At 37.2% G+C, this 12706-nt stretch overlaps 1 pseudogene; it reads right to left on the reverse strand.

The window, feature by feature from the left end:
• LOC103749625 overlaps positions 1 to 895 on the reverse strand; it is a 6186-nt pseudogene extending 5291 nt beyond the window's left edge.
• Between the last annotated feature and the right edge of the window lie 11811 nt (positions 896 to 12706).

Raw genomic sequence — 12706 nt, forward strand, 5'->3', positions numbered from 1 at the left:
AAATATTAGTATCTTATATCAACCTTATCAAAATAACAAAATTTTAATATCATGAAAAATTATTTTTGCAGTTCTAAAAGTGAGAAATCAAATGTAGATTAAAGTCAATTGTTTACAAACTTACTTTTTTTCCAGGTGCTCAAGGGAAGTGCCAAAGAAAATGTAGATTAAAGTCAATTGTTCACAGACATTTCCTTGCAGGTGCTCAAAGGAAGTGCTGATTCCCTTGGTTTTTTGTTTTGTTTTGTTTTGTGCCTCTGCCCCTCAGAAGAAACCTATACTTGCTTCCTCAGAGCTTTGTCTTATATCTCCAGAGCTGGTGTCCACATTCTGATCTCAACTTTGTCCCAATCTTCTCTGATATTTCTGTCACTTTTTCCTGTTTTATGATTCCTTGAGAGTGCCTTTAAGGCCTGCCCAGATAAAGTAGGATGCTCCCTGTGTGGAAGTGGGCAAAGAAAAACACCAAAAAGGATCATTCAGTGAATGAGGAAAACAGTTCATTGACAAACTGCTGGTCAGTCTCTCAAAGATAGAGAAATAGCAACTGACAGAAGAAGTAGGATACATTTTATAGGAAGTTAAAGGCTTGGGTGGCTTTCCATATGGGGGGTACCACTGAATTGGAGGATGAGGGGACTGTAATTTTCCTGATATGCAGGGAGTTTTTAAGAATCCTATTTTCTCCTGAAACCTGGTCGCTACGGGGGTGTTTGCAAAACCTGGTTTCTGCCAGGGGGATTTGTGAAACCCAATTTCTGCAAGGGGAATTTGCAGAGACTAGTTCCTGAGGAATGCTGTTTCAATTTTCCTCTTACTGGTTGTGGAGTTGGCAGCACTGCCACCATTTTGAGGACCTAACATTCCCTACCTCAAGATTCTTATTTAACCCCATCGCATCTAAAATTGTGTGTGTGTGTGTGTGTGTGTGTGTGTGTGTGGAGTAGGGTAACAATGGATTTTGTGTGTGGGGGGATTAAATCCTTAAACTTTTTTTTCTTCCTTTCACATAGTTTTTATCAATGAAAAATTTCAAGGAACACAAATTTAGACAGGAGTGATTGGATTTACTGGATCATATATGAAAATACTGTTGGTTTTTTTTTTCAGAAAGCAACACAAGATACATATTAATTTTAGATTGTCATCTCTGAATAAAAGGCAGGTTAATATATCCATAAATTTCCTGAATAGAGTAATTCAGAATTTTTAAAAAGGCCAAAATTTAATTACTAACTATATGCCATTATCAGCATATTAACATTAACCAACGCTTCCTGTGAAAATAGCTGAGCGTGATGGATAATTGATTTCTTCTGAAATTGTATTTTTTATTTATTATAGAGCAAAAAGGAAGTGAGTAGATTTAAGAAAAGCCTTTAAAATTTTCATCATAATTATGGAATAACTTGTATGCATCTAGTTATAATAAATATGAGCACAGTGTGGAAAAAATACTACAAAATATACATGGGATAAAGAAACTGAGTGACACAGAACAAAAAACATAATACAGGTAAATCAAATCTGGAAAGGATTTAAAAACTGCAAACGTAAAATAAGTACATTAAACATGCTTAAGTATGTAAATTAAATGATAAAAAGAAATAAAGTCCCCAAATGAAACCTGCTATTGTCAATTTCCTATATGGCCCAGGCAGTCAAATTACTTTCTAAATATTTATAATAACATCCATACATCTGGGTTGTCTTCAGCCTTGGTCAAAGAAGTTTCTTTTGGTTAGACAATGCTAGAGGAAAGAAGAATAATTGATCAAAATGCTGAGTATAAGACCCAGTACTCAAATATCTGGGTTCATTTTTTGGCAAATGGATACATATGACAAGATGGATTCATAATTTTAGAAATTTCCTCCATTAGATTGGCCTGAAGCATGTCTGTGAGGCATTTTTCTTAATATTTAATGGATGGAAGAGGGCCTAGCCCACTGTGAGATGTTCTTTCCTTGGGCAGGTGAAACTAAACTGTATTAAAAAGTAGTTGAGCAACCAAGGGGAGCAAACCAGTATGCAGTGTTCCTCAGTGGTCTCTGCTTCAGTTCCTGCCTCCAGGTTCCTGCTCTGAGTTCCTTCCTTGGCTTCCCTGAAAGATAAACTGTCACTTGGAAGTGTAAAATGTAATAAACCTCTTCCTCCCAAGTTGGTTTTCATTAAATCATTTTATTAGAGCAATAGAAAGCAAACTAGGAGAGAGTTTGGTACCAGGAATATATGATATTGCTGTGAAGGACTTGACCATGTTGGTTTTGGGGAGGACTGTAGAAATGTTTGGAACTCTGGGCTGAAAAAGCCTTTTAGTGCTTGGTGCTTAGTTTGCTGTACTGTGAGAGCTTAGAGAAATGGAGATAATGGAAAGATGGCTTGGGTACTTTCAGATGGAAGTTTAAGATTCTCTTAAAGATTCTATACATGCCATTTGTGTGATATTTTGAAATAAGCATCTGTGCAAGTAAAATCACTTGCTCTTGACTGGGCAATGGGTGCTGGTTAGCTTGGATGAAATATCAACTGTGATTAACAAAAGACCAGCATCATTGAGGTGAAGTCTTCTGGGAAGTAATTCCTTGGGATCAGCACTCAGTAGCTGTGGTCAAGAAAGTGCTAAAGCTACATCTCAAGCTGGAAGCCAAACTTAACCATGTTTAATAGCCTCCCACATGTACTGGTTTTGAGGGCATGAAAGCTAAAGAATTGAAGAGGTCATGGGAAAAATCTGAGGTTTTATACCATGTGAGGAGAGGCCATTAGTGAAGGTGCAGCTGCAGATGCCATTAAGACCCCCAAGACTGAAGGAGTCATAGAGAGAAGCTGAAGCTTTGCTCCCTGAGAGGCAAGGAGAGGCCATTGGTCAAGGTGTAAAATGCAGTGGAGATTCCAGCATTTTGAAGATGCAAAAATGGTGGAATGACCATCAGGAGCAGCAGAACGTATGGAGTGGAGCCAGCCTAAGACACAAGCTGTGTGTGCTCTGGATAGCAGAGGCAGAGACATGTAATTTCTAAATTCTCTTGGTGCCCAGAAGATCATGAGCTAATTCCAAACTTTAGATAATTGGGCTATTTACAGTTAGATTTGGTTTCGTTTGTTTGGATTGTGCCTTGGTTCTTTTTTTTTATTTTATTTTTATTATTTTTATTTTGTATGTATGAGCATATTGCCTATATGTGTGTAAGTGCATGCATGTTGTGCAATGCCCACAGAGATCAGAAGAGGGCGTAGGAACCTCTGGAATTGAAATTAAAGACAACTGTTGGCCATCATGTGGGTGCTGGGAACTGAGTTCGGGTTCTCTGCAAGAGCAGCTGGTGTTCTTAACTGATGAGCCATTTCTCCAGCCCCCTGGTTCTTCCCTTTTGAAATCAAAAGGTATTTAGTTTAATTTTTATTTTACAGGAGCTCACAGTTAACAGACTGAATTTTTAAAGAGACATTGGATTTTTAAAGTGTTTGTATATTTTTTAAATTTTTTTCACACCCACTTTCCAGATAGCACCCTCCCATAGCCTCCCTCCCCCGACTAGAGCTATTATACACTGATATCCCTGCTACTGTCTGCTGTGTTGTCAGCACCCCCAGCCATTCCCCACTATTTGCCTTTCTGGTCAATCTAGTCAGCCTATCTAGAGGTCTTTGTTTTAGGAAGGCCAGCAGTTCCTCATCTAGCGGCAATCAGTTGTCAATATTCCTTTGGATAAGATTGGGGTCTGCTGTTTATTTTCCCAGTTCTATGCTAGCTTACTATCTGGGAATCCCGTTGGCCACCTTGGCCAACAACTCAAAAGAAGGTATCGCCTTTCTGGCATTGTTGCTTGTTATGTAGCCTTTGGCTATACATATGGACTCTTATGAAATTATATTGGCCCCTTTAATCTTTGGTTATACTTTCCTTTTGGGTGTTTAAGGCCATACAGTTGGTCCACATAAACTGATTCATTTTTAGTCTTAAGGTCGTTTGAGGATCTGTTCCTCAGGGGTCACATGGGCTTGGGAGGAGCCCCTGACTCCTTTCTTTTACAAGTGTTTGTATTTTTAAAGACCGTGAGACTTTTAAAGCTGTGATGTATTTTATATTACAAAAATTTTTAATTATTTAAAGATATTTTTATGTGTATGAGTGCTTTCCCTGCATGTATATAAATACACCACATGAATACAAAGCTTATGGAGACCAGAGGAGGGTATGGATCCATTGGAATTGGAGTTATTGGTTGTTAGCATCCATATGGTGCTGATAACTAAAACTGAGTTCTTTGTAAGCAGTGCTTATAACTGCTGAGTCATTCCTCCAGCACCCTTATATTGTAAAGTTAATGACCTCTTGGGGACAAATAAGAAAGAAAAGGTTATGACTTAAATTGATGTGTTTTTGTGTTAAGTTGACCAGTGCAGTTCTGTTGGTTAGTTTTTTTGTCAACTTGACACACCTAGGAAGAGGAAGTATCATTTGAGGAATATCCTACCTCAGATTAGTCTGTGGCATGTCTGTGAGGCATTTTCTTAATTGTTAATGGATGGAGGAGGGCCCAGCCTACTGTGGAAAGTGCCACCCTTGGGCAGATGGGCCTGGACTGTATAAGAAAAGTAGTTAAGCTGTCCAGTAGGCAATGTTCTTCTGTAGTCTCTGCTTTAGTTGAAACCTCCAAGTTCCTGCCCTCAAATTCTTCCTTGCTCTCCCCTCAAGATGGATTGTAACTTGGAAATATTAAGATGCAGTAAACCCTGTCTTCCCCATAATGATTTTGGTCAGAGTATTTTATGACAGCAATAGAAAAATAAGTAGATCACCAGCCCTTAATTGGGCATCTTTAATACCTCCAGTACCACCAAAGCTCTGGAAAAGACCATGGAAAAGGAGGTGAAAATAATGTGAGAGGAGGAGAATGGCTAGGAGTGTTGAGAAAATCTGACTTCCTGACATGTCATGCAGTTACCACATTCATGACCTCACAGCAGCTGTGATTACCTGAAGCAGTCCTAGGCAAGATCAACGCAACAAAAATCCCACAAAAGATGGTTCAGATGAACCTAGACCATACCCTTGTTAAGGAGGTATTGGCTGCTTTGGGAGGGAGAAACATTCTTAACTGGGGATGTGGCCACAAGTAGATTTCCTATGCTCTAGTGAATGGCTTCACACCTATGCATATATGGGCAACACTGACTGGAATTAGTGTGTTATCAAAAAATAAGATGATATGAAGGTGGAAAGGCAGTGTGTAGTGTGTTGGGAAAGATTTGGAGAGAGGAGTTTGAGGGGGTAACGAGCCTAGATAGCATCATAGTTCACTAAAAAAAAAAAATTTCAAAAGAATGAAATAATCGGGTTTTGGCAGCAAGGCAAAAGGTTCTTAAATGGGAAATATGCTTCAGTATAAAATATTAAAGTAAAATATAACAGCACTACACGAAAAAGATAAGCAAAGTTGAAAGAAGATCAAGCTTGACTTTTAGAAGGATAAATATCTAGTAATGGATCTTACAATGCAGATTTACCTTCTTGGTAGAATATGTATATGCAATCTGCTGGGGAATTATTTTTAATAGTTTTTATTTTTAAATACTACAGAAATCATGTAGAGAATTCTAATTATAGGCAAAATAATTCATGGCCAACTACTCTTGCTAATCTCCCTAAAAACAATTGAGAAATAGATATAAATGGCAATTGCAAGGTTACTGTAGAGTGGAAAATAAAGGAGGGACCTGGCTAAGGGACCTCAGGATGTAAGCATTCACAGGACAGTGAGTTCCATAAAGTTTCTTTGTATATTTTTTTTCCTATTTTACAATAAAATTTCTGACAGAAGCAAGGGAGGAAGGATTTATTTTGGATGATGATTCCAGAAGTCTCATTCCATCGTGGTGAAAAAAGAATGGCAGGGCAGCTCAGGTCCCCTGACATGCCAGGAAGCAGAGAAAGGGGACTGTTGTTTACTCTTTCCATTTCAACATTCTCCTTTTTATAATATATAGGTCCCTCAAATATGTAATGATGTCACCAACATTCTAGGTGGATCTTATACTTCGGGTAATGTTCTGGAAGTGACCTCATAGCCATCCCCAGAGATTTGCTTCGACCTCCTAAATCCAGTCAAGTTGACAATGAAGATTAAACATTTTATGTTCCTTTAATTCTGGCTGGACATTAGAGAATACTATCAACAGAATCACAACTATTTTGAGGCAAAAGGAAGTCCACATAAAGTCTGACCTCTTTAGTCAAAGGACTGGAAAAGGAATAGCAGAGCAGAACAACAAACTTTTGAAAGTACTGGACTACTTCAGACAAATACCATGGGTCACCTCCTCTCAGTCTGTTGGAGAAAAACAGTCAGAGTCTAGACTCTTTTGCTCAAGCGGTAATAAACTTCTTTTGTTTTTCCACCAGTCATACATTTGAGACAAAGCAAGCAGGGACTCTAGTGGCCCTACACATGGTGATACAGGTGACTACACAAAGTCTCATTTTCTTCTCCTAACGACATTCATAGTATAAAGGCGGCAAGAGGCAAAGTTAGTATTCTTTTCTCCGGCGGTTAACAGGTGGTCCAAAAAGGTGCCTCATGCCCCCACTAGGTAAACAGGGAGTTTGGTTTCAAGTGGGTGTGACTATCCTTCAACAAAATTTAGAATAATGGGAAAATGTCAGAAAGGAGTTGAAGAAAGGCTTTCTTATGTCAAGGAAAACTGTAAACATTCTTTGACCAAGTGGAAAATAGAAAATCCTGGAAGAAAAATAGCCAGGTAATATAACCATTCCTGGTGTCCATCAGCAGAAGAATAATGAAAATGTCACATATATATATATACATATATATGTGTGTGTGTGTGTGTGTTCAGTTGTAAAGAAAAATGAAATCATGTCATTTCCAAGGAGATGGACACAACTGGAAATCATTATGTTAAGTGAATTAAGCCAGTCTCAGAATGATAGCTTTAGGGAACATTAGGACAATCAAACGTTGGTTTGACAATAGTTCCTTAGGAAGTGGGTAAATATTTCTTGGTACTCCCAGGAAGTAAGTTATCACAGGCTAAATTTATTTTGTAATATTACTATGTCTCATGGTATTAAAAAAGAAAATGGGATAGTGAAAGATATTAGAAAGATATGAAAATTATGATATTTTGGTAAAGAAAGATTTATGTAGGAAGATTAAAAGATCTTGATGTTTCCAGAATAGAAAGAAAATGAGAAAGCATATGCAAATTATGAAGGTCTACATAGGCTTGTTAAGGTACATTAAATGGAAATAGTCCTACAGATACCTGTGACCCTTCTCATACAAACCTACAACAATGGTGTCAGCATGCACAAGACCCTTGCAAACTTAGGCAGAAAAAAACCCAGCACAGAACTGTGGAAATGAACAGAAAGCTCCAATCTTAGTCGAAAAATCATTGGCAGCTGATTACTGCTGGGTTAGGAAGAGTTGATCTTGAAGAGAAAGAATCTAGATTGCCTGACTAAACCCTGGTGGATCAACTTGCACTGAGGGACATCTCAGGACACAACTATTACATAATAGGCCTTAATAAAAATGACAGAATGTATGAACTCCAGTGTGTGTGGGGGAGCTATGGGAGAGTGCCAAAGCAGAAGGGCAAAGGGGTATAAAGATGATTTTATGTATGAAATACACAAAAATTCAATAAAAAATGGTGACACTTCAAAATTTTATATACATATATATGACTTTAAATTTTCTATGGTCAAAGTTCAGTTAAACCACTACTTCAATGGCGCTATTAATCAATTCTTGTTGGCAATTTTCAGGGCTGGCTTAAGGAATAAATTGTATATCTAATCAAGATTTATTTAAGAGCTTTTGTTTTTCTGCTCAAGCTTTAACAACATATTACACAGTAATTAAGATATGAGACTCGTGTTACTAACCTTCTTGGGGGTTTAATAACCATACTTAGAGGCCTATACTAATGTGGTCAGAGGGACTTAAATGGACCATATTTTGAACCTTGCCCTCCAAGGTCAACTAGGTCCCAAGGGACTATGGGATATCTCTTTAAATGTACTGTAGTTGTGGTGAGTCACCTGCCCTTTTGTTTAAGGAGTCCATGGAGACCCCATCAGATAAACTCAAACCAGTATCCAGTCTATAAAGAGGAGAGTAAATAGAGAGGAAAAAGTTTCCTTACTACTTCCAACCAAACCCGTGACCAAGTAAGAACTTTTATTTATCCTCACATAGATGGAACAACTGGTAAAAGGAAGGCCAAGGGAGCTAGAATCTCCTCCTAAGGCCACCTTGAAGAGTGGGATGAAATTCCCTACTGACCATACAAATGAAAATAAATTGGTTAATTTAAGCCAACTGAATAGTTTTAAATCCCAACAAGAAAATATAACCAAAGCTTAAAATGACTGATATGTTTCTTCAAGAAGTCGAGGGACAATAAGCTTAAGTTAATATAAGATGCTATTTAAACAATTTAAACTAATGATTTTCTTGATAAAAAGTGCTGCTAAGACTTCAGACCATGTCCAAATTCAACACGGTGGTACCTAACTGCTACCGAGAGAGTCAAGTCCATTATTGTTTTAACCTAAAAATGGCATGATAGCTGTATTTCTTCTCTCTTCCTGTAGAATCCATTTGAAAGGGAATGCACATTGTGGTTTGGACATGTAAACATACATGAAGTTCTAGATTCTCTTGGTTCCTCCCTAGAACTTATATTTCTAACAACTCCTCCCTTTATTTCTCCCTCACATTTCCTGAAAGGCACCAGTTAAGTACTTCCCTTTCTCCCTTGTTATGCACTTTTGTGGTATTTGAAATAGGCCTACCCAAACTGCCATACCCAGTGCCACTATTCAGCATGGAAGAAACCAGAGAGGTTATATCCCAAATTCTATATCGGCAATTACATTAATCCCTTCAGAGGAGGACGTGATAAGAACAAGATGTAGAAATTGGCTAGGCAGTTAAGGATTAAAAAAAAAAGAAAGAAAAATAACCAGTTTCATTACTGGTTAAAAGCCAAAACCTCCTTGGGCCTCTTGGCAATCTAATCGATGCCAAAGGCCAGAAATGACAATAGCATTTAGGGGTTCTTATCTAATTACTAAATGATTTTTGAGCTACATCTTCAGGTGGAGGAATGTTAAAATATCAAGAAGATCCCTGGGAGAAGACTGGTTTGAAGAATAAAATCTCTGACGTGAATGAAAATCCAAATTTCCAGTTTTGCTGGTCATAGGACCACTCCTCAAAAGGCATGTTCACTTTAAGACATGGTGAAGAGATGGGTGGAATACCTTATGCATTAAGGAAGTGATAAAATTTTCCTGGCCGGAATCACACCCCTCAGCACAGTGCTTCTGGACTGAGTCACATAAATGAGATTTTCCATAAGCCTTGCCCAGTTTTCTAAAGAACCTCTCCTCTTTCTCTTTTCTATGCATGTTTTCCATAACACCTTGGGTGCCCCCAAATCATAATTTTTTTTACCTCCAAATCCCCTTTCTGCTCTCCTCCATGTGACTACCAGTCTGCCATATATTTGACTTCATGCCCCCCCCACCCCATTTCCTTCTCAAAGCAGAAGCTGACATTTATGGCTTGCCTTCCCTGTGGATTTTTCCTTAAATTCTCATAAAACTCTCCTAAATCTTTTCTTGAGTCCATTCCTAAATCCTTTTATGATGAGACTAATAACACTGACAAGGAGACTCTCTTTCCCTTTGTATCTACACTGCTGTTACATGGTTAGAATAAACACTAAGATAAGCATAAGAAGCAATATACTGAGAAGCACTATAAGCTAATCAAGAAAGAATTTCAAAATATTTTTCAATTACTTCCAGGAACATAAAAATAGAGAAGGAATACTAAGGAAGAGGATAGGATATAAGAAAATTATAAGGGAAATAACTTTAACATGGCAAATTGAGAATTTTGATTAATTTGTTTTCCTCCTAATATGTCCTGACCCGCGAGACAGTCAACGTGGGTACCTGGAGGGAGGAGAGAGGACGGAAAGGGACAAGTGATGTGAAGAATGGAGACAAGACAGGCTTTCTGATCAAGTCTCATTTATTGAACATCTACACAAAGTTTTTATAGAGAGGGAAAAGGGAAAGCTTGGCAGGGACAAATCTATTGAGGCAGAGCAATTCTATTAACAGAACAATTATCATAATTACACCACACGAATTGATCACAGAGTAAATTCCATAGTAACACCACAATTCTATAGCAAGTTATAAATCAATTATAAGGTTACACCTGCATGATTACAAGGTAATACAAAAAAGTTTCTTAGGCAGTTCCATGAGAAATGAGGGAGTCTCTCAAGCGGTAAGTGCCCAAGTTAGAACAACATGTTTGTGAAGCTTTCAAGTATGGTCATCTGGTTAATCTCAAACCAGGTCAGCCTTGACGTCTGGAAACAGCTTTGCCAGGAACCAGGTCTTGTTATATTCTGGGGTGGGGGCCTACTGGCTCCCGACACTAATACACAGTAAGTAAATGAAAACAAACAAACAAAAAAAAATCTCAAAACTCTGATAAGTGTTAATGCAAACCACAGAACAGATTGAACAACAAAAACAACAACAAAAACACCCTATAGTTTCAAAAGAAACAACTGAACCTCAGAGAGTAGAATCTGTAACATTATTCCTTTAGGCTACTCCAGTTTACCTTGCCTCCCCAGTTCAGTGGTGCTATCGCCCAAATTAAATATGATTTGAGATAGAAGAGTTTTAAATATTTTTGGAGCTTTTTTAGAGCACAAGTTCAAGAGAACAGTTAATTGTTTTGAACTTTCGGCTTCCTCTAAAATCTCTTTTCTTAGAATGTCATGACTTTTTGGCTCTCAGCTGAGCTCAGTGAGAAAGAGTGCTGCATAACCTAGAGTATTAGCAAAACAAAAATGAAACACAAATTGCTGGCAACATTTCAGCTGCCTAAGGCGGTGATTTCAGTTGAGACATATAAGTGCTTGAATATGAATTTAAAAGCAATCCAAGAGTGCTAGATGACCATAAGAAATCTCTAAAATATTCTTGGGATTTAAAATGCTATATGCATTTACAACACAATGAACATTCTCTGGAAGGAAAAGGCTCAAATCACTTGTCTCTTTCTGACCTTGTCACCCTGTACAGCCAAAGATGAAAGATAATGACTTTTTTTCAAATGTTTTAAGTGTGAAAATATGCCATCTAACAAATACCCATTTGGTAAAGGGTATAAGTCCTTCAGGCAAAGTATTTATTGGCATTTTCTAACCAATTATTTGCTGTCCACAAAATTTATAATGACAGAAGTGTGAATACAGTTATCTAGGCTTAAAATAAAACAATAACATTTTTAAAAGGTTTCAGAAACATAAAATGGTATGTGCTGAAGATAAGCGAGGATTTAGAAAAGTAAGCCAGGATTGTGTTAAATAAATATGAATATAAATGTCAATGCATCAAAAGTGTGATGGTGAATCTTTGAACTGTATTTGGAACCACCTAGGGGATACAATATTGAGTAGCTATACAGGATATTTCCAGAGAGGTATAATTGGAAAAGGAAGACCTGTCTTGAATAGAGTGGCACCATCCCATAGGTTGGGGTCCTTAAGTGAATGAAAAGGAAAAAGTGGAGAAAGTAGTGAGCTGAGCACTAGCATTTATTTCTTTCTGCTATCTGAAGGTGGATGAAATGTGATCTGCTACCTTATGTTCCCACTCCAATACCTTCCCCACCATCATTGACTGTATGAAGAAACTGTGAGGCAAAATAAACCATAAGTGCTTAATTTAGAAATCTATATACTTATAGTAAATGTTAAGAAAAATTGTATTTGTTAGCTGTCATGTAATAATAACTGTAATGATTTAAACATGTATAAAAATGTTAAAATAGTTACGCTGGGGCTGGAGAGATGGCTCAGCAGTTAAGAGCACTGACTGCTGTTGTAGAGGACCAGGTTCAATTCTCAGCACCCACATGGCAGCTAATAGCCGTCCACAACTTCAGTTATGGGGGATCTGACTCCTTCTTCTGACCTTCTGACCTCCACAGGCATTGCACAACATGGGTGCACTCAATGCACATGTAGACAGTACACTCATAGAAACAAAATAAAAATAATAAAATTTTATTTTAAATCTTTAAGCTTAAATACTAACAAAGTCACTGGGGATATGGAAAGAGTTTTGTTTACATAAACATGTATATTTTAGATGAAAAATTAAAGGGCAGTGACATTTTCTTGCCCCCTTAATAATATTTGGATGCTTATGAAGAATTAATCTTACATATTAATTTTGCGTTCTTAAAGGACCTCTAGAACAGATCAGATGCCAGTGATTTAGTTTTTAGAAGATGAGGCAAGTTATAAATATCTGAAATAAGATAGTATGCATGTATTTACATTTAAAATGATCATTTCAACCGGGGGTAACATATTGGAAAAGTTTAAAGAAACGATCCAGAAAGGACTGAAAAAGGGCCAAGAATAAGAAAAACCAAACAGAAGTCTACTTGATAGTAATATTTTTAAAAATTTTATTTTAAATCCAGTGAAGCATGAAAATACTCATATATGACTTTAGGGAAAACCAACTTAGAATTTTATTTTGTGGAACATTGAATAGAAACTTTAAAAAAATCATTATTTTTGTTTATAATATCAAATGATTTTTATTATGTATATATTTAAA

This window comes from Nannospalax galili, unplaced genomic scaffold (genome assembly GCF_000622305.1).
Source record: "Nannospalax galili isolate Female #2095 unplaced genomic scaffold, S.galili_v1.0 scaffold586, whole genome shotgun sequence".
Classification (NCBI taxonomy): Eukaryota; Metazoa; Chordata; class Mammalia; order Rodentia; family Spalacidae; genus Nannospalax; species Nannospalax galili.